This window comes from Tamandua tetradactyla, chromosome 12 (genome assembly GCF_023851605.1).
Source record: "Tamandua tetradactyla isolate mTamTet1 chromosome 12, mTamTet1.pri, whole genome shotgun sequence".
Lineage (NCBI taxonomy): Eukaryota > Metazoa > Chordata > Mammalia > Pilosa > Myrmecophagidae > Tamandua > Tamandua tetradactyla.
Window position 1 is genome coordinate 27,102,840 of NC_135338.1, and position 19,740 is coordinate 27,122,579.

Here is a 19,740-nt window from a genome sequence, read left to right on the forward strand (position 1 = left end):
ATTTATTGAAGAGACTGCTCTGTCCCAGGTGAGTTGGCTTGACTGCCTTATCAAAGATCAAATGTCCATAGATGAGAGGGTCTATATCTGAGCACTCTATTCGATTCCATTGGTCGATATATCTATCTTTATGCCAATACCATGCTGTTTTGACCACTGTGGCTTCATAATATGCCTTAAAGTCAGGCAGCGCGAGACCTCCAGCTTCGTTTTTTTTCCTCAAGATGTTTTTAGCAATTCGGGGCACCCTGCCCTTCCAGATAAATTTGCTTATTGGTTTTTCTATTTCTGAAAAATAAGTTGTTGGGATTTTGATTGGTATTGCATTGAATCTGTAAATCAATTTAGGTAGGATTGACATCTTAACTATATTTAGTCTTCCAATCCATGAACACGGTATGCCCTTCCATCTATTTAGGTCTTCTGTGATTTCTTTTAGCAGTTTTTTGTAGTTTTCTTTATATAGGTTTTTTGTCTCTTTAGTTAAATTTATTCCTAGGTATTTTATTCTTTTAGTTGCAATTGTAAATGGGATTCGTTTCTTGATTTCCCCCTCAGCTTGTTCATTACTAGTGTATAGAAATGCTACAGATTTTTGAATGTTGATCTTGTAACCTGCTACTTTGCTGTACTCATTTATTACTCTAGTAGTTTTGTTGTGGATTTTTCCGGGTTTTCGACGTATAGTATCATATCGTCTGCAAACAGTGATAGTTTTACTTCTTCCTTTCCTATTTTGATGCCTTGTATTTCTTTTTCTTGTCTAATTGCTCTGGCTAGAACCTCCAACACAATGTTGAATAATAGTGGTGATAGTGGACATCCTTGTCTTGTTCCTGATCTTAGGGGGAAAGTTTTCAATTTTTCCCCATTGAGGATGATATTAGCTGTGGGTTTTTCATATATTCCCTCTATCATTTTAAGGAAGTTCCCTTGTATTCCTATCTTTTGAAGTGTTTTCAACAGGAAAGGATGTTGAATCTTGTCGAATGCCTTCTCTGCATCAATTGAGATGATCATGTGATTTTTCTGCTTTGATTTGTTGATATGGTGTATTACATTAATTGATTTTCTTATGTTGAACCATCCTTGCATACCTGGGATGAATCCTACTTGGTCATGATGTATAATTCTTTTAATGTGTTGTTGGATACGATTTGCTAGAATTTTATTGAGGATTTTTGCATCTGTATTCATTAGAGAGATTGGTCTGTAGTTTTCTTTTTTTGTAATATCTTTGCCTGGTTTTGGTATGAGGGTGATGTTGGCTTCATAGAATGATTAGGTAGTTTTCCCTCCACTTCGATTTTTTTGAAGAGTTTGAAGAGAATTGGTACTAATTCTTTCTGGAACGTTTGGTAGAATTCACATGTGAAGCCATCTGGTCCTGGACTTTTCTTTTTAGGAAGCTTTTGAATGACTAATTCAATTTCTTTACTTGTGATTGGTTTGTTGAGGTCATCTATGTCTTCTTGAGTCAAAGTTGGTTGTTCATGTCTTTCCAGGAACCCGTCCATTTCCTCTAAATTGTTGTATTTATTAGCGTAAAGTTGTTCATAGTATCCTGTTATTACCTCCTTTATTTCTGTGAGGTCAGTAGTTATGTCTCCTCTTCCATTTCTGATCTTATTTATTTGCATCCTCTCTCTTCTTCTTTTTGTCAATCTTGCTAAGGGCCCATCAATCTTATTGATTTTCTCATAGAACCAACTTCTGGCCTTATTGATTTTCTCTATTGTTTTCATGTTTTCAATTTCATTTATTTCTGCTCTAATCTTTGTTATTTCTTTCCTTTTGCTTGCTTTGGGGTTAGCTTGCTGTTCTTTCTCCAGTTCTTCCAAATGGATAGTTAATTCCTGAATTTTTGCCTTTTCTTCTTTTCTGATATAGGCATTTAGAGCAATAAATTTCCCTCTTAGCACTGCCTTTGCTGCGTCCCATAAGTTTTGATATGTTGTGTTTTCATTTTCATTCGCCTCGAGGTATTTGCTAATTTCTCTTGCAATTTCTTCTTTGACCCAGTCGTTGTTTAGGAGTGTGTTGTTGAGCCTCCACGTATTTGTGAATTTTCTGGCACTCTGCCTATTATTGATTTCCAACATCATTCCTTTATGGTCCGAGAAAGTGTTGTGTAAGATTTCAATCTTTTTAAATTTGTTGAGACTTGCTTTGTGACCCAGCATATGGTCTATCTTTGAGAATGATCCATGAGCACTTGAGAAAAAGGTGTATCCTGCTGTTGTGGGATGTAATGTCCTATAAATGTCTATTAAGTCTAGTTCATTTATAGTAATATTCAGATTCTCTATTTCTTTGTTGATCCTCTGTCTAGATGTTCTGTCCCTTGATGAGAGTGGTGAGTTGAAGTCTCCAACTATTATGGTATATGAGTCTATTTCCCTTTTCAGTGTTTGCAGTATATTCCTCACGTATTTTGGGGCATTCTGATTCGGTGCGTAAATATTTATGATTGTTATGTCTTCTTGTTTAATTGTTCCTTTTATTAGTATATAGTGTCCTTCTTTGTCTCTTTTAACTGTTTTACATTTGAAGTCTAATTTGTTGGATATTAGTATAGCCACTCCTGCTCTTTTCTGGTTGTTATTTGCATGAAATATCTTTTCCCAACCTTTCACTTTCAACCTATGTTTATCTTTGGGTCTAAGATGTGTTTCCTGTAGACAGCATATCGAAGGATCCTGTTTTTTAATCCATTCTGCCAATCTGTGTCTTTTGATTGGGGAATTCAGTCCATTGACATTTAGTGTTATTACTGTTTGGATAATATTTTCCTCTAACATTTTGCCTTTTGTATTATATATATCATATCTGATTTTCCTTCTTTCTACACTCTTTTCCATATCTCTCTCTTCTGTCTTTTTGTATCTGACTCTAGTGCTCCCTTTAGTATTTCTTGCAGAGCTGGTCTCTTGGTCACAAATTCTTTCAGTGACTTTTTGTCTGAGAATGTTTTAATTTCTCCCTCATTTTTGAAGGATAATTTTGCTGGATATAGGAGTCTTGGTTGGCAGTTTTTCTCTTTTAGTATTTTAAATATATCATCCCACTGTCTTCTAGCTTCCATGGTTTCTGCTGAGAAATCTACACAAAGTCTTATTGGGTTTCCCTTGTATGTAATGGATTGTTTTTCTCTTGCTGCTTTCAAGATCTTCTCTTTCTCTTTGACCTCTGACATTCTAACTAGTAAGTGTCTTGGAGAACGCCTATTTGGGTCTAATCTCTTTGGGGTGCGCTGCACTTCTTGGATCTGTAATTTTAGGTCTTTCATAAGAGTTGGGAAATTTTCAGTGATAATTTCTTCCATTAGTTTTTTTCCTCCTTTTCCCTTCTCTTCTCCTTCTGGGACACCCACAACACGTATATTTGTGTGGTTCATATTGTCCTTGAGTTCCCTGATACCCTGTTCAAATTTTTCCATTCTTTTCCCGATAGTTTCTGTTTCTTTTTGGAATTCAGATGTTCCATCCTCCAAATCACTAATTCTATCTTCTGTCTCTTTAAATCTATCATTGTAGCTATCCATTATTTTTTCTATGTTTGCTACTTTATCCTTCACTTCCATAAGTTCTGCGATTTGTTTTTTCAGTTTTTCTATTTCTTCTTTATGTTCAGCCCATGTCCTCTTCATGTCCTCCCTCAATTTATCGATTTCATTTTTGAAGAGGTTTTCCATTTCTGTTCGTATATTCAGCATTAGTTGTCTCAGCTCTTGTGTCTCATTTGAGCTATTGGTTTGTTCCTTTGACTGAGCCATATTCTCGATCTTTTGAGCGTGGACAGTTATCTTCTGCTGCTGGCGTCTGGGCATTTATTCAGATTTCTCTTGGTGTTGGACCCAGCAAGGTTGTAATATTTTTCTGTGAAATCTCTGGGTTCTGTTTTTCTTATCCTGCCCAGTAGGTGGCGCTCGTGGCACACGTTTGTCTGCGGGTCCCACCAGTAAAAGGTGCTGTGGGACCTTAAACTTTGGAAAACTCTCGCCGTCCTGGGGGTTCGCTAGCCGAAGCGGCTTGAGCCGGCCCAGGGGTCCGAACGCAGGGAGGGTGTCCGAACGCAGGGAGGGTTGCTGGTTGCCGCAGCCAGGGAAAGAGCCCGTCCGAATTTCCTAGTCGGCCCTGGGCAACAAGCGTGGCGGGAGGGCGCCAGCGGCAGCGGCCCGCCCGAGAGAGTGCACTTTCCCGGGAGTCACGGGTTTGGAAGGGGCCTCCCCCACCCGTCACCGTTCTCCGCGGCCTGGGGGTTTCCGATCCAATTCTCTCAGTTGGTCCGGGGGCTGCGCGTGGTGTGGGCGCCAGTCGCCTTGGTTTCAGGGGACCACCTCTCCAATTCTCCCAGCCGGCCCGGGAAGGGGGAAGGGAGTAACTCCGGCCGCTTGCCACCCCGCCCGGTAAGGCCCGCGCGCCTCGGCGATCTCACCCGAGCTGCTTCTCTCAGCCAGCCAGCTGTTCCAGGATGGGGTACGCTGTCTTTTTTATCTCTGTTGTGGCTTTGGGCGCTTTCTGTATCGTTTCTACTCCCCTAGTAGGTGTCCTGGAGAAGAAACTAAGATCCGCGCGTCTTACTAAGCCGCCATCTTCCAGGAAGTCCTGTGTTGAACATTCTTGTGTACAAATCTTGGACTATATCTGCAATAATTTTTATGGATTAGATGCCTAGAAATTGGATGATGAGGGAAACTCCCATTGCTGGACTGGGTATAAATTGATATCACCTTTTCGGAATTAAGCTGTTTATATCAAGAGAATGTTTCTCTTTGACCTTTTAGCTCCATTGTCCAGGTACCTTCACAAGTTTCTATGAGAACAGTGGTGAGAGGAGAGTGTCTTAGCAAGGGCCTCTCCTGATGCCCCTTCATCATTATATTTACAGTTTGATCTTTTCTTAGCTTCCGCCCTGTGTCCCATCCTTTCTTGCCTCATTTTCACCTTGCAGATAATGTTTTATGGAAACACTGCTTATGTTTATTTTTTTAATGTAAAAAAATACAATTCAAATGGAAACATTTTATTTTGCCATAAGGTTTATAGACAGATTTTTTTCTTGATGGTCAAGTGATTAGTGATTTTCTATCCTGAAGTGAACAGTGTTGAGGGATTTGTTGCTGCTTAACAGTGTAACCATAAGTTACTTATTCTTATCCATGTCACCAGTAGAGATGAGGTGACAAAATGTGTTCTGTTGAAATAAAGCCACTTCAATCCCTCATTATAGATTCGTAGGACCCAGCAGCCATTTGACTGTATTGTTTACCTTGCCTTTCTGAGATTTTCACTAATTCATTTATCCTTTTTTCCACCTTCTTTATATCTCATCCTCGTGAGGGGTATTGCTTATTTCTCTTAAAGGAGACAGTTTCTTAGTTTACTAGTTTAGTATATATCTTAAATGAATCCTTTCTGGTCTTTGCTTTCTTTTTCTATAGTAAAATGGTCATTTTTAGGGTATTTGATTCCCTCCGGATTACAGTGAGAATCTGTTTTTCTTGGATGAGGTAAGCTGAAAGAGGGTATAAAAAGTATTGTTATGATTAACTCTTGATATGAATAACATAAAAATAATACATAATCCCTCCGAACTTTTACTTTAGAACTCAGCTATACTTTTTAGGTACTCACCAAATTTCTCCCTTGTGCTGGAGCCCAGTACCTTCTGCCTCTCCCCAGTCCTGGGACAGTTTCTCATTAGATGATGTCAGCTGGGCTGACATGCTGCCAAGCTGCCCACTTGTTCAAAAGTAGCTATTGCACCAGTCTACTAGGAGATGGATTAGTCGCTCCCTTAGTAGCTTGAGGCACCAAGACCCTTGTTTAAGTACCAACATGTGTTTTTGGGAAGGTGGGAAGTACTTTAGGCCTTTGCTTCCTTTCAACCAGCTTTGGTTGTAGACCACTAGGCATTGTGGGTACTAGACCAAATGAATAATTTTGGGGGTGGTAGTCAAGAACTGATTTCCTTTGGATTCCTTTGAATAGGGAATCCTAAGGATCTACTTACTGCATCCTGAATTCTACCCTTTTCTACTATGGTACGCACTGCCTTTAAAAAGGGCAGTTAATCTCATACCCTCCAAACTGAGCTTACAGCATTTGCCCCCCTTCCTTATTTGTTACTAATTCTTGAATTTTTCTCTTTTTCTAGATGGCTTTGCCTGTTGCCTTTTGGCCAGCATTAGCTTCAAAAGCTGCTGAATTTAGAGTTAGTATTATTATAAGCATGATGTGGGATCAGAATATTTCTGAGCTGAAGAGGTTACTTATATCCTACCCCTGCTTCCAAAGATCTCCCTTCTCAGGCTGCAGTATGCTGGAGTAGAGTTAGAATTCCAACTACTCAGGCCACCAGGGTGTCTATTAAGTCCTGGATAAGAATCAGAAATTTGAACCAGGTATAGGCTAAGGGAGCTGAAAAGAAATGGAGGATTGAGATATGAGTAATTTTAAAGGGACTGCATGTATTTGGTCAGGGGAAAGGGAATGGGGTGGAGTCCATTGATTTAATTTTATATTTTGCTTCTTCCTATACTCAGTTCTTTCATGTGTTAAAAGAACAGAGGATTAGGCTGGTGACCTGGGTTCTAATTCTGGGCTCTTTTCTTTATCTATAAAATTAGGGGTTTGAATTAGATGTACTCTAAAGACCCTCCTAGCTGTAGCATTCTTTTGCAGATCCTACCATTTCTTTATATGACAGTTTCCCTTGGATACTGTGTACCTTCTGTTTTGTTGTACACACTCATCCCGCCCCCAGGAGACTGTGTACAGAAACAAGAGAGTGACGGAAGTAGGGTGCCACAACATAGCCTCTTGACCTCGTTGACTTAGGGAGAAGCCTGTTCCCTCCATCTGGTTCTCCAACAGGAGTCACACCACAGATGTGCTGTGTGTGACCTTAACGAATGCGCTCTGTCCACTATTTAACCTTAAAGGGAGAAGGGAAATCCTTTTTTTAACTTGAGGGGTGGGGGGAGTCTTTATTTTTAACCACATTGTCAGTGCTGTAAGGTTTAATAAGAGATAAGTTGTAGAGTGGAAATGAGGTAATTTTTTTTTAATTTATTTTTTACTTATATTACATAACCACATACAAATACAAACATTCTTATCATATGATCATTCCATTCTTGTTATATAATCAGTAACTCACACTGTCATCACACAGTTGTATATTCATCATCATGATCATTTCTTAGAACATCTGCATCAATTCAGGAAAAGCAATAAAAAGAAAACAGAAAAAATTCATACATACCATACCCCTTACCCCTCCCCTTCACTGATAACCAGCATTTCAATCTATTAAATTTATTTTAATATTTGTTCCCCTTATTATTTATTTATTTTTAATCCATATGTTTTACTTGTCCGTCAATAAGGTAGACAAAAGGAGCATCAGACACAAGGCTCTCACAATCACACAGTCACACTGCGACAGCCATATCATCATAGTTATCTTCAAGAAACATGGCCACCGGAGCACAGCTCCACACTTTCAGGCAGTTCCCTCAAGCCTCTCCATTATACCTTAACTAAACAGGTGATAACTATTTAATGCATAAGAATAACCTCCAGGATAACCTCTCGAATCTGTTTGGAATCTCTCAGCCATTGACACTTTATTTTGTCTCATTTCACTCTTCCCCCTTTTGGTCAAGAAGATTTTCTCAATCCCTAGATACTGAGTTCCAGCTCATTCTAGGATTTCTGTCCCATGTTGCCAGGAAGGTCCACACCCCTAGGAGTCATGTCCCACATAGAGAGGGGGAGGGCAGTGAGTTTGCTTGCTGTGTCGGCTGAGAGAGAGGCCACATCTGAGCAACAGAAGAGGTTATCTTGGGGGTGACTCTTAGGCTTAATTTTAAGTAGGCTTAGCCTCTCCTTTGCGGGATTAAGTTTCATATGAACAAACCCCAAGATTGGAGGCTCGGCTTATTGCTTTGGCTGTCCCCACTGCCTGTGAGAATGTCAAGAATTCTCCACTTGGGGAAGTTGAATTTTCCCCCTTTCTCACCATTTCACCTAGGGGACTCTGCAAATACGTCCCTATTCACTGATCAAATCCCTCTGAGATTTATCTGGGCATCACTCTGGACAAACCTACAAAATCTCATGCCCTATGCAAGGTTCCAAGTAGTATGGTGTTCAATTAAGCTGCCCACTAAAGTTATATTAGGAAATGCACTAGACAAAATATAAATTTTGTACCAAATAAACATTTTTTGCTTGTCTCACACATACGTTAGAGTTTTAAAATATTAATTACCATCTATTTCCAACATACTGCGTTGTTGACATTACTTTGTTCTTCCTCATGCAGAAACATTTTTAAATTTGCACATTTAGTCACTATCATTATACACTCTAGGCATTCCTAGATTATACCATCTCAGTCTTGTCTTTTCTTCTGATTTCATTTGTGCCCCCAGGCCTCCTCCCTCTATCTTTCTCACATTCAGCTTCATTCAGTGTTCTAATATTGTTATATTACAGTTAGGTAGTATTGTGCTATCCGTTTCTGAATTTTTGCAATCAGTTCTGTTGCACAATCTGTATCCCTTCAGCTCCAATTACCTGATATCTACCCTATTTTTATCTCCAGATAGTCTCTGTTACCAACCGAAATTCTCCAAGTTCATTTGCTAATGTCAGGAAATAGGTAAGTTTGCCAGGTTTTGTAGATGGGAGGATATTTAGGAAAGAGAAAAGAGATAGTTTCTTGTTTCAAGGATAGGAGAAATGAAGAATATACCATGCAGAGAGAAGTGAATAGAACTGGGAACTGTAAAAGGAGAAGAAATTTAAAATATTCTCTTGTTTATTTAATTGTTAATTGCCTGAGAAAATTTAGGGAGTCCATAACGTTTATATATTGCTATCCGTTGGGGAGTCCTAAAGCATGACCACTTCACAGACTGGAAAAAGTCTCTGTGTCCTGTGTCTTTATATAACTCTGCCTTTCCTTGGAGTTTGTCCTGATTATCTTTGCCTGGCCATCAGCTTGACAGGCATGTGCAAAATGTAGAGTTTGCATATTATTAGCTGCTGAAAGACATTTCTCTGTATATATCTTTCCTGTTGACCTGGAAAAAAAGCACATTTTCTAGTGCTTCCTTGTACTTAGTGTACCAATCCCAAAGAGGATGTATAGGCTTTTTGTGTGTGTATAACATAGATTTTTGAACCAAGTATGCAAAACTTGAAGATCTTATTCACAATAAAACCTAGATGTAGATATAAGCCCCCATTTTCTACTAAATTGGGGTCTTTTTGTTGTTTTTGTTTCAGCATAAGTGACCAGAGAGCTAAAGGGAGACTTATGTACATTTCTCTGCCTTCTCCTAGATGAATCCTGACGTTAAAATTCAGACCTCACTTATTATGTCTCATTCAGCCAGCTAGAGCCTCATCAGCTGACCTAGTTTCTTCTTTATCAAGATATGTAGGTTTGGCCCTAGAGGTTTGGTAGGTCTGAGCTATACAGCACATCTGGCTTCCTCTGAGTTCCTGTGTACAATGAGCAGGACAAAAGTTGGCCCAGGAAAGGAACAGAAGATGAATTGGGGTTAGTTTTTCTTTTTAAATGTTATACAAGTGCAGTGCAGTTGGCCACTATTCCTCTCCAAAACCATCAGCAGAGCTTGACCTTGGCCAAGATTTTGCCTCATCCTCTCGGCATTTCAGCAGAGAGTTGTGTTTCAGCCATGGAATGCTTAACGAAAAGCACATGCTGTAGTAGTAGTTTCCAAAGAGCAAGTTTTTACAAAAAGTCTACGCAGTATTGTTTCCATAAAATAAAAGATTTCTGTGATCCACCAATCCAACAAACTCCCAAACAGTGATTTTTTGGCTTGTTTGTACATAAGAACTGTTTGGGGTTTTTATATATATTACATGAAACATTTATCCTGATGATGCATGGCTTGGGGTAGGAAGGATATACATTCACCTAGCAGAGCAAATTACTCCAGATCAAAATGTGATGAAGATACAGTGCTCTCAGCCCAGGCAGTTTGTCACATCTAGTGGGCTTGGTTACCACACAGCTTTATGATACCTGTTTTTTTGTTTTGTCTTGTTTTTTATGATACCTGTTTTTAAGAAGTTAATTTTAAAAAGCAGGCAATAAATGCATATGGTATAATGCACAAATGAAATAAAAAAGTGTATAGTGAGAAGGAAATCTTCCCACTCCTTTCCCACAGCCCACCTGGTCCCCTTCCTTGAAGATAACCATTATTATTTACTTGTGCATCCTTCAGAGAGAGTTTGTGTGTGTCATGGTTTCTTTTGTTTTATTTTCTTAAGCCCAAGATTTCTTCTTTAGCTGTTAACCAAGAATTTATCTCTCCACCCCCCTCACTACTTCACGCCATAGTAGAGCATTTATGCCGAAACTTTTTGGATCGTGCAACCTCAGTAGGACTAATGCTATGGGTCCTGCACTGTAAAGTTCATTCTGTACACCAGTCAGCTGGCTCAAAAGTTGGTGTTTCTCACAGGATGGGCGGTGAGTTGACCATTGTTGAAGCTGGGTTGGTTGTATTTTTAAATACGTTTGAAAAGTTCCATAATTTTTTTTCAATTCATATTTTTCTAGCGGTAGCTCCAGGAACACAGCTATCTTTCAGTTTTTTTTGTTTATTTTATAGTACTGCATAATTACAACTTTAAAGCAAACTATAGGTGAATATTTATCCCCTCTCCCACACCCCTGACAGACATTCAAAATTCCAAGTTTACAATTATGAACCAGGATGATTATTCACATTCACAAACCATACTTCTCTTTAAACCTAAGATTCACCTCAAATTTATTTTGAAAAGCCAACTACTCTGACAGGTAAAATTTCATTTGATTTGTGTACTACTATTTTCAAGAACATAAATCTCATGCAAAGTAGAGGACTCATATTCAGCCTTGTTGAACAGTATTTTATACAACTTAGGGGTTCAGGAGCCAGGGAAGGAAGGACCTCTCACCCTTAACCCTCTCAGTAGGGAGAGGAAATAAAGCTTGCATCGATGTCTTTCCTTGACTCCTTCCCCTACCTCTCAGTCTTATTTTGGACTTCTCTCTGTCGGGTGGGTCAAGTCAGGACTTCTCCAGATTAGTTTTTCCCAAATACCCACAGTCCAGGAAAAGGGGTGAGGCCCCTGGTGCTTCCCAGTTCAAGTTCCTTATGATTTCCCTAAGACCATTTTTATCATTGATGCCCTTTTATGCCCTCTTCTTTGTCTTGCTGTAATCTAATCATCCAAGGCCTCTCCAGTCATCGTTAAGGTTATTCCCGCTGGTCAAGGATTGCCCTTTGAGTATCCCCTTAGAACAGCTGTCACAATCGAGCATCATCTGCTTTCCGACAAGCTTGAAGACAAAATGATGAAACTCATTGCGTCTTTCCAAGTGGAAGGGGATAACACAAGCAGACTTCAGAAATGTGTTGAATATGCTGTGAGCATGCCGGCCTGGCAGGTTGTGTAGGTGGTGGTCATTCCATGACCAGGCAGGGATCCTCATGGTCTCAGACCTGTGGCCCCAGCAGGTCCTAATACTGGAATGTTTCCTCAGCCTTTGGCTCCAGCCTTTTCTGGCAGGGAAAAAGAGCTAGGCAAAGTGCCTGGTGTGTTTTAAATAGATTCTGCTTGCTGCAGCCAGTAAGCCCGACAGCTTGGAAAGTCAGTGACCCTTCCTGAGAGATTTATCCTGTGCCTCCAACCCCTTGAATACTGACCATCTTAGCCCCTCCTGCACTCCTCTTCCCTGAACTAAGTCCAGTAATGTTGGTCTTCCTGTGCTCCTTTCTGGATGGTTTCTCTTCAGGCCTTTCTGGTTTTAGTATTTATTACACATTTATTGGTTCTCAGTCTCTGCTTTTTGTTTCCCTGAAGCTGTTTTTATTCATGCTCTGTATCTTTTCATCTCTTGGAATCTGTTAATGTCTACTCTACCAGGTGCACATATCCAGTGCTCCTTCTTGTCTGACTGTGTCATGCTTCTTAATCATCTACTTGTCCCACCTTCCCATGGCCTGCTCGGGGTGACCTCCCCTCACTTTGGGCTTGGGTGCAATTGGGGAAGCAGGAGAGGATACTTGTTACCATGTTGTGCACTGGGGCCAGTGATCTGAGATCAGGTGGTCAGTGCTTCAGCACAGCCAGGGCACCTGGACTGACACTGGGCAGTGTGCAGAGCCATGTTCAGAAGGGAAACTAACATTTTAGGACTCTGGTCAGCAGAGAAAGCCTTGAGACCTCAGAGAACCAATGTGACCTCTTATAAGACCTAAAAGTAGTTTAAGAATTTTTTTTTTTTTTACATGGGCAGGCACCGGGAAGTTTAAGAGTATTTTAACTTTGATCTCTGGAGATCCAATAAGAGGAAGGACACTAATATTTACTATTTACTAGTGGGTGATTGACTCTGTGGATCCTGGAAAGAATTAGAGTGTATGAATGTGAATGGAGGGTCAGCGAACCTACCTTGAGCATCCAGCTGTGGGGTATATGACGGCTCCAGATTGAGAAGAGGACCCCAACAATGGCAATTATTTCTTGGCTCTGTGGCAGTGCAATAGGTATGAAAACTAAAGGAGAAGGGATCAGAGAAAGCAGAGAAGGGGTGACAGGAAGTAGGAGGCACTGAAGTGATGGGCCAGCACACATACAAGGTTACAATCAGAAAAGGAGGCAGAAGAGGAGGACTCAGTAAAGACCACGGTTGCCATGAGAGAAAACTGAGGAACCAGAATTAGAGGAGAAAACCTGCCAGACATACTGTAACCCAGCTCTGCTGCGTGGAGGCCTATGGCACAGGGCTAGGAGTCCGAAAAAAGGGAACCCAAAGACTCATCTCTGGCCCTTTTACCCTTTTTTCTTTTTAGGTTATACAGGCAGCAGAAAACAAAGCAACAAAAAGGCTTTTGAAAGGGAATGGTAAGGTCTGGAGAATTTAAGGTTGGAAGCACTTCCCCTTTGCTAGATTCTTAGGCTCTTTTGCCTCTCTAATTGCTGGAGCCATGAGAGCTTGCCCTTTAACTGGAAAACCCTTAATGGAGTCGCTATACCTGCAGGAGTGCCAGCAGCAAGAGCAGCCAGTAGCAGGTGTCTGCCCTCGAACCCCTCTAGGTCCACCAGACAGCCAGGAAACAGGGCCGTTGGCCAACCCAGTTGAAGACCTGTGGTTTGTCTTAGAGCCTGGTCTCTTGGGCAGCTTCCAGAATGTGACTCTAGCTCCATAACTGGCTCCTCTCTCCCAAGAACTGGAACTGTAGAGAGCCTCTGGTAGAAGGAAGAGAACGGAACGCCTTTCTCTTGCTTAAAAAAATGTTTTAATTGAAGAGGAAATAAATGCATATGGCAAAAAATACAAAAGGTACAAAAGGAGGTACAATCAAGTCTCACTCTCACTCAGAGGCATCTGTGGATGTACCAATTCGTTTTACATTCTTCCAATATCTCTTTTTTAGGTCTGCTGCTGTCCAGAAGTTTTCAGATTCTAATCAAATGGAGTATTTAAAAGTATTTGTTTAAGTATGTATTAATATCTGGGGGTGGCATCAAATGATAATAAAGAAAATTATATCCCAGTTTATTGCCAATAAAACTTGCTGGAACAGGGAATGGTTTAAAATTACAAAATAAGTAGATAGAGCCCTAAAATGTTAGTACCAGAAAGGACCTCCCAAATACTTCTGTACCAAAGGCCTCAGTATAAGCATGAGAAGAAGGCCCGGGTGGGTGACTTCCAGGGTCACAAGGCTAGCTGATGGCACACCTGGGATGAAAACTCAGGCGTCCCACCCCCCAAATACTAAGTGCTCCATCTTTGCTCAGTGGCATTTGTATTTAATTTCAGTAGTGGTCTTTAGTTGCCCTATGGAATAAGTTCTCTTTTAAAGCATGAAGTTATGTGATTCAGAGATAGAAGGAAAGACAAACGATTGGACATGGATTCAGAAGTTTCCTCCAATGGGCAGACACAAATATGGGGAAAGAAATGAGTAATTCCAGGAAAAACTCGGTGTCAAGTTCCAATTGAAAATAGCCACATCGTACTTGCCCCCACCTCTCCGCCCCACAAATGCATTGGCAGAAAACAGCAAAAGAGGGTCAGTGATGTCTGTTGTCTGTTGTGCTGGGGCTCCAGGCTGAGATTCAGGGGCCGGGCAGCGGCTGTGAGAGGCAGCCACCCTTCCGCCGAAGAACGCAGACCCCTCTGACTGACTGTCACTGGAGTTGCAGGCAGAGGCAAGTATGTCTTGGACAAGAGGGAGAACCACCAACCTAGACTCGAGTTAGAGGACAATCTGTCCATGGACACAGGGGCAGTGATGCCAAGACAGAGGGGAGAATGTGCTGGGCCCTGCCATGGGAATGTACTGCCACCACTGGCTCTGTGGGTCCTGACAGCCAGTGGCACCATTTATAACCCTCTACCAGGAGAAAACACTCTGAGATGTATATGCTGATAAAATGGCATGATAATTTTCAAAAATTCTCTCTGCTCTCGCACAGCTTCAGACACTGTGAAGAGTTTCCATATCCAATCCAGATTGATGGGCCTTTTGATGGCTCAGAGGGTTGACTCAGTGAGAAGGGACATGTATGACTGTAAACACTGACTGTAAAAACAGAATGGCTTTTGAAAAGGTAAATTTCCGGGCAATATGGGTCTGATGCTACACACCTCCTGCGTTAATAGCTTTTGTTTTTTTCCTGTACAATTATTTTGGCTGGTAAGGAAGTGGAAATTACACTTCAAAATATGTCAAGGATGTTTTCAGCCTTGCTGAGAGCTCCAAAATATATACCAGTTCTGGGTGCATTCCCTTCATTTCCACTTCCAGTTTCACAAGGAAAATGGCAGTTATCAACTACAGGCACCATTAACTGGAAGAAAATGCAGGACCAGGACCCACAGGTCTCTTCAGTCCCAACCCTCACTGGCCTATATTATGACCTGTTTTTAAATTGAGCTAAATTTTGTTCAAGCCCTACGTCTGGGTCCATCCTAATATGTACCAGATGATGAGGCCCTTGATAAAAACATGAGTATTTCTAATTACCAGAGTCCGAGCTTGAATGAGGGCATCTGACTGAGGCAGAAAATTGCCAGTTCTCTGTCTCTTCATCTTCAGACCCCGGGACCCAGGAGTCCTCATTTCTGATGCACATGAACTCTAACACATGCCCTCTTAGGTTCTGGGTGCATGGCCAGCGACTCAACAAGTATCACCTCTATTGTGCTTTTGGTGTCCTCATCTCTACCTGGCTGGCCTCACGCAGCCCTTTCTGAGCTCCAGACCTGGATTTGCATCTGCCTTTCTGGATGGACCACAGAGAACTCACGTTCAATTGAACGTGCCTCTCAAACCCACTCCTCCCTTTTCAGTTCACGGTTGTCTTAACGCTGAAGCACTTGTCTCCTAAGCAAGAAATGTACATGTTATTTTAAATCCTTTCTCTCTTACCTCCACTTCTAACTAAAGCAGAATCACCAAATCCTTTGAGTCTCCTTTCCTGCTCCAGTCTTACTGCCCTAAGCCAGGCTCACAGCATTGCTTTCTTGGACTGTAGCAATAGGATTCTGATCCCTTAACACACTAGTCTCCAGTCCATGCTCTATGTCCTCACTAAAATTTATAAGTGATCATGTCACTCCTTATTCAAAAATCTTGGATAGTTCTCCATAACTTAACAGAGTAAGTCCAAATTTCTTACAAAGGCACAGATACCTGTTAACTGCTCCATGCCTACCTCTTTAGCCTCATTACCGTCATCACCGCCTCCCGCATACACACCCAGACACTCAGAATTTCCTATGCTCCCATTCACTTATACCTCTTAATGTCCATATGTTTGCCCTCTCCTCCTGTAATGCCCTTCAGGTCTTGCATACCCACATATCCTTTAAAACTGGGCTCTTAAATCACTTCTTGTGGAGATGCCCTCTCTGTGCTTCTGTAGATCTCTATTATCTCATCTTGTGATGATTTATGTATATCCCATTTTTAGCTCCTCAGCTCCTCAGAGTCTGGGGCCAGGTTTTATTCATTTTTGTATTCCCAGTACACTGAGGTACTTGGGATATAGTGGTTTAAGAAGCAAAGGGAGGGAAGGTCCTAGAATACCACTCCCGTGGGCTTACAGGCATTGCTTTACAGTCTGAGTGGGCTTTTTGGTATTTTTATGAGACAGAATGGAGAGGTGCAACAGCCTGACACACTACGCATTCATTCATTTACTCATTGGACCTATGTGTACTCAGTGCTGCCTTGGTGCTCAACACTGTTCTAGTTACTGATTTTACATAAAAGGTGGTGGCCAGGTCCTGTTCAGACAGGTGAAGACAGGCATGTTAGTTAGGCGCTGGCCTGCCATCATGGTGGGCTATCTGGTCTATAGTGGGGAACTTTGTTACTCAGCAGGTGCTGTGAAGAATGGAAAGGGATGAAGGAGAAGGCAGTGGAGATGAGACCATCAGGGAGGCCTTGGAAAGGCTCTTCCTCCAGGACCAATTCTGCTGACCAGTTTGTTTTACCTATGCATTTATTCTTTGTATGAATTCCTGGCTATTAATAAAAGGATTCGAGGCATTTCTAATTAGCCCCCAGCCTCTGCAATCATGATCAGTAATAACATTTGTAATTCCCGCATTTATCCACCAACATCAGGATCGCTCTTTCCCTGTCTTCATGGTTCCAAAGGACTTTCTCATACCCTTATCCTGAGGAAACAGGGTTTGACCTTTGGCCTCATGACTCAGGGAGGGAGTCAGCACCTCCCAAGGATGCTTCAGCCTATTAGGGGACCTGAGGTATATACTACACGGGCCCACAGTGAAGTAGACAAGTCACCCCCTTCCTCTGGGCTCAAGTCCTGCACGCATCTCTGAAGTGCATGTTTCACAGAAACTCCACCTTCTTTCCTTTTTCCTTTCATTCCTGTGGTGGTTTGGAGCTGTGTACCCCAGAAAACATGTTCTTAAACTTAACCCATTCCTATGGGTGTGAGCCCATTTTAAACAGGACCTTTCGATGAGGTTTAGTCCAGTTAAGGTGTGGTCAGCTGCATCCGGATCATGTTCCTGAAGGTCTTATAGAGGACGGTCACAGAGAGAGAGCCAGAGGGAGCAGCCGGAAGCCGAGCATCAGTGGAACCTGGGACAGAAGGAAGAAGCCAGGAGAAGCTGCCATCTGCATTGTCACCTGACAGAAAAGTAAAGGACCGATGACTGCCGGTAGCCAGCCGCATAACACAGTTTCCTGGGAGAAAGCATCACCTTAATGACGCCTTGACTGTGGACTTCTAGCCCCAAAACTGTGGGCCAATAAATTCCCATTGTTTAAATCAATCAATTGCATGGTATTTGATTTAGCAGCCAGAAAACTGAAACACTCCCTTCCTTCCTTTGAGGGAATATTTAGTGTATGTATTATGTGCCATTTGTATGTATCAAACACTGTTCTTAACTCTGGGGAAACAGTGGTGAACAAAACATACCGGAACCCCTGCTGTCATGGAGCTTACATTCTAGTGGCAAAAATTGATTAAAACTCCAGTGTTATCAAATAGGGGGGCGATGGCTAATAATAATAAGATTCTGCAAGCTCCTTTCAAAGATTCATGTCCTCTTCTCCATCTATAACACCACTCAGTTTACAGAAACTTAAAAATAAATAGTTTTTCCTGGAGACATTAGTGCATTAAGTGGGGTCAACTGGCAGTGGGTAGCATATGCTCCACTTGATGGCTGGGTGGCCTCTGCAGGCATCAGTCTCTTCATCCGTGAAATGGGGATTATTGAGCCTTCCTCAAAGGGTCCTTGTGAGTATTCTGAGATCATCTATTAAAATGCTCTGCGGCACTGCCTGCTGTGTTGAACATATGTTCTGTTCGCCATTCCTCCTCCTTTCTTGTTTAGAGTCGATGGAATTTCTCTCACCAGCCTTCTAGACCCCTGCCGCAACTGCAGACAGGACAAGAGGCCTCTCAAGGGTAATGGGTCTGCTATCAAGAATGGTCACCCATCAGAGGCTGGAGCCCTGCACTGCCACCTCTCCCCAGCACAGCCCCCAGCCCACCAGGGACCTCGGGAGTGGCTGGAGAAGTAAGCAGTGGTGAGCAGCCCATGTGTGCGCTGGGCAGGCCCCTCTAGAAGCCCCCCACCCCAACCCAACCAGCAGCTAGAGCAGCGCCTGAGGGAGTGGGCCTCCAGGGATTTGGGGTGATTACCAGACACTGGATTTTGCAAGTTTATTTCATCAAACTTGCTAACATCACTGCAAATTAAGAACTGTCTATGCCTCCATTTTGCAGCTGAGGAAACTGAGGCTAAGAGTAGTTAAGAATTTGTTCAAGACACACTCCTAATATATGACTGAATCAGCATTTGAATTCAGGTAGTTTGATTCCAGAACCAGGGTCTCATACTGAGCTGTACCCTCTCTCTCTGATATCCCTGACCCACTCCTGATAAAACGTCCATCCCCACCAGAACACACAGGAGACACGGAGCTCCCTAGGGCCTCCAGGAGTGCCAGGGGTGGGTGGCACTTTGCCCAGCTTGCCTGAGTATTGGTTTGCACAGCCTGAGAGTAATGCCACAAGGGAGAACATGCCCAAGGAACTGGAAGTTCAAGATGGCACAGAGGATGGAACCCCAGACATCATCCCTCTGCATCCCTCCTTTTACAGAAGAGAAAACGGAGGTCCAGAAAGGAATAGGAGATACCTAGACACCGAATTTCTGACTACCCTGCAGACTGTCCCTCATGAGGGCCTTCCTTATGAAGACATCAGAAACCCCATCAGCCTGATTTCAGTTTGGTGTGGAAAAGCTTCATTTCCCGTGCCTAGGGGTGAGCTTGTAGCTTCTCACCAGGGGCTGATGTGATGTTTTTTAATCTATCCACATCCTCTCACCTGGCTCTCTCAAGGAAAAACAAGAAAAACCCAGGTTTTCCCCCCAATAAAATTAAGTCCAACTGCTCAGAAAGGGTGACTTTTTCAGCTTGAAGGTGCTAGTGAACTTGGTATAGCATCAACATGTGTGCCATCACGTATGATTCCTTACAGACCCAGCTCGGTTCTTCTCCGGTGTTTCCTCTTGGAATTGTACCTGATTTTATGCCAGTTTTCATTCGAATCCCTTGAGGAATGGGAAGAGTCTGTTTTTGTTTCTTGGCCAGGAATCACTTGATTCTAGAAGTCTTATGAGAAGACATAGCGAAGCTAACAGTCAAACATGGACACAACGATGGTGGATGAAGAGAAACAGCCCAGTTCCTTTACCTTTAATTAGCTGACTGGAGATGCCTGTAGGGTCTTTTTACTGAAGAACTTTTTACTAGTTCTTCTCTGGCCTCCCATAGATGACATGACCACTAGATCTATCCTGTGAGCTGCCCCAGCCAGTGGTTTGATAGTGGTTTTCTCTGTCTACACAAATGAACCCCAGACCCTACTGCAGGCAGATTAAACTCCCCAGGCAAGCGGGACCTAGAGAAGCAGGGCTGGGTCACTGCTTTTGGGAAGGTGCCCAAATGCTCAAGCCCTGGCCAGGGTTAGCAGCATCTCCATGCCCATGCTCCTGTTGTTTGTGATTGCCGTACACCGTTCATGCCTCTCACTCCCTGTTATGTGTTCAGGTCCTTTGTGTGGCCCTCTTTTGGGCATACCCTACTTTCAAGGGCCATATTCTTTGGTGAGGCCATTTTTGGAC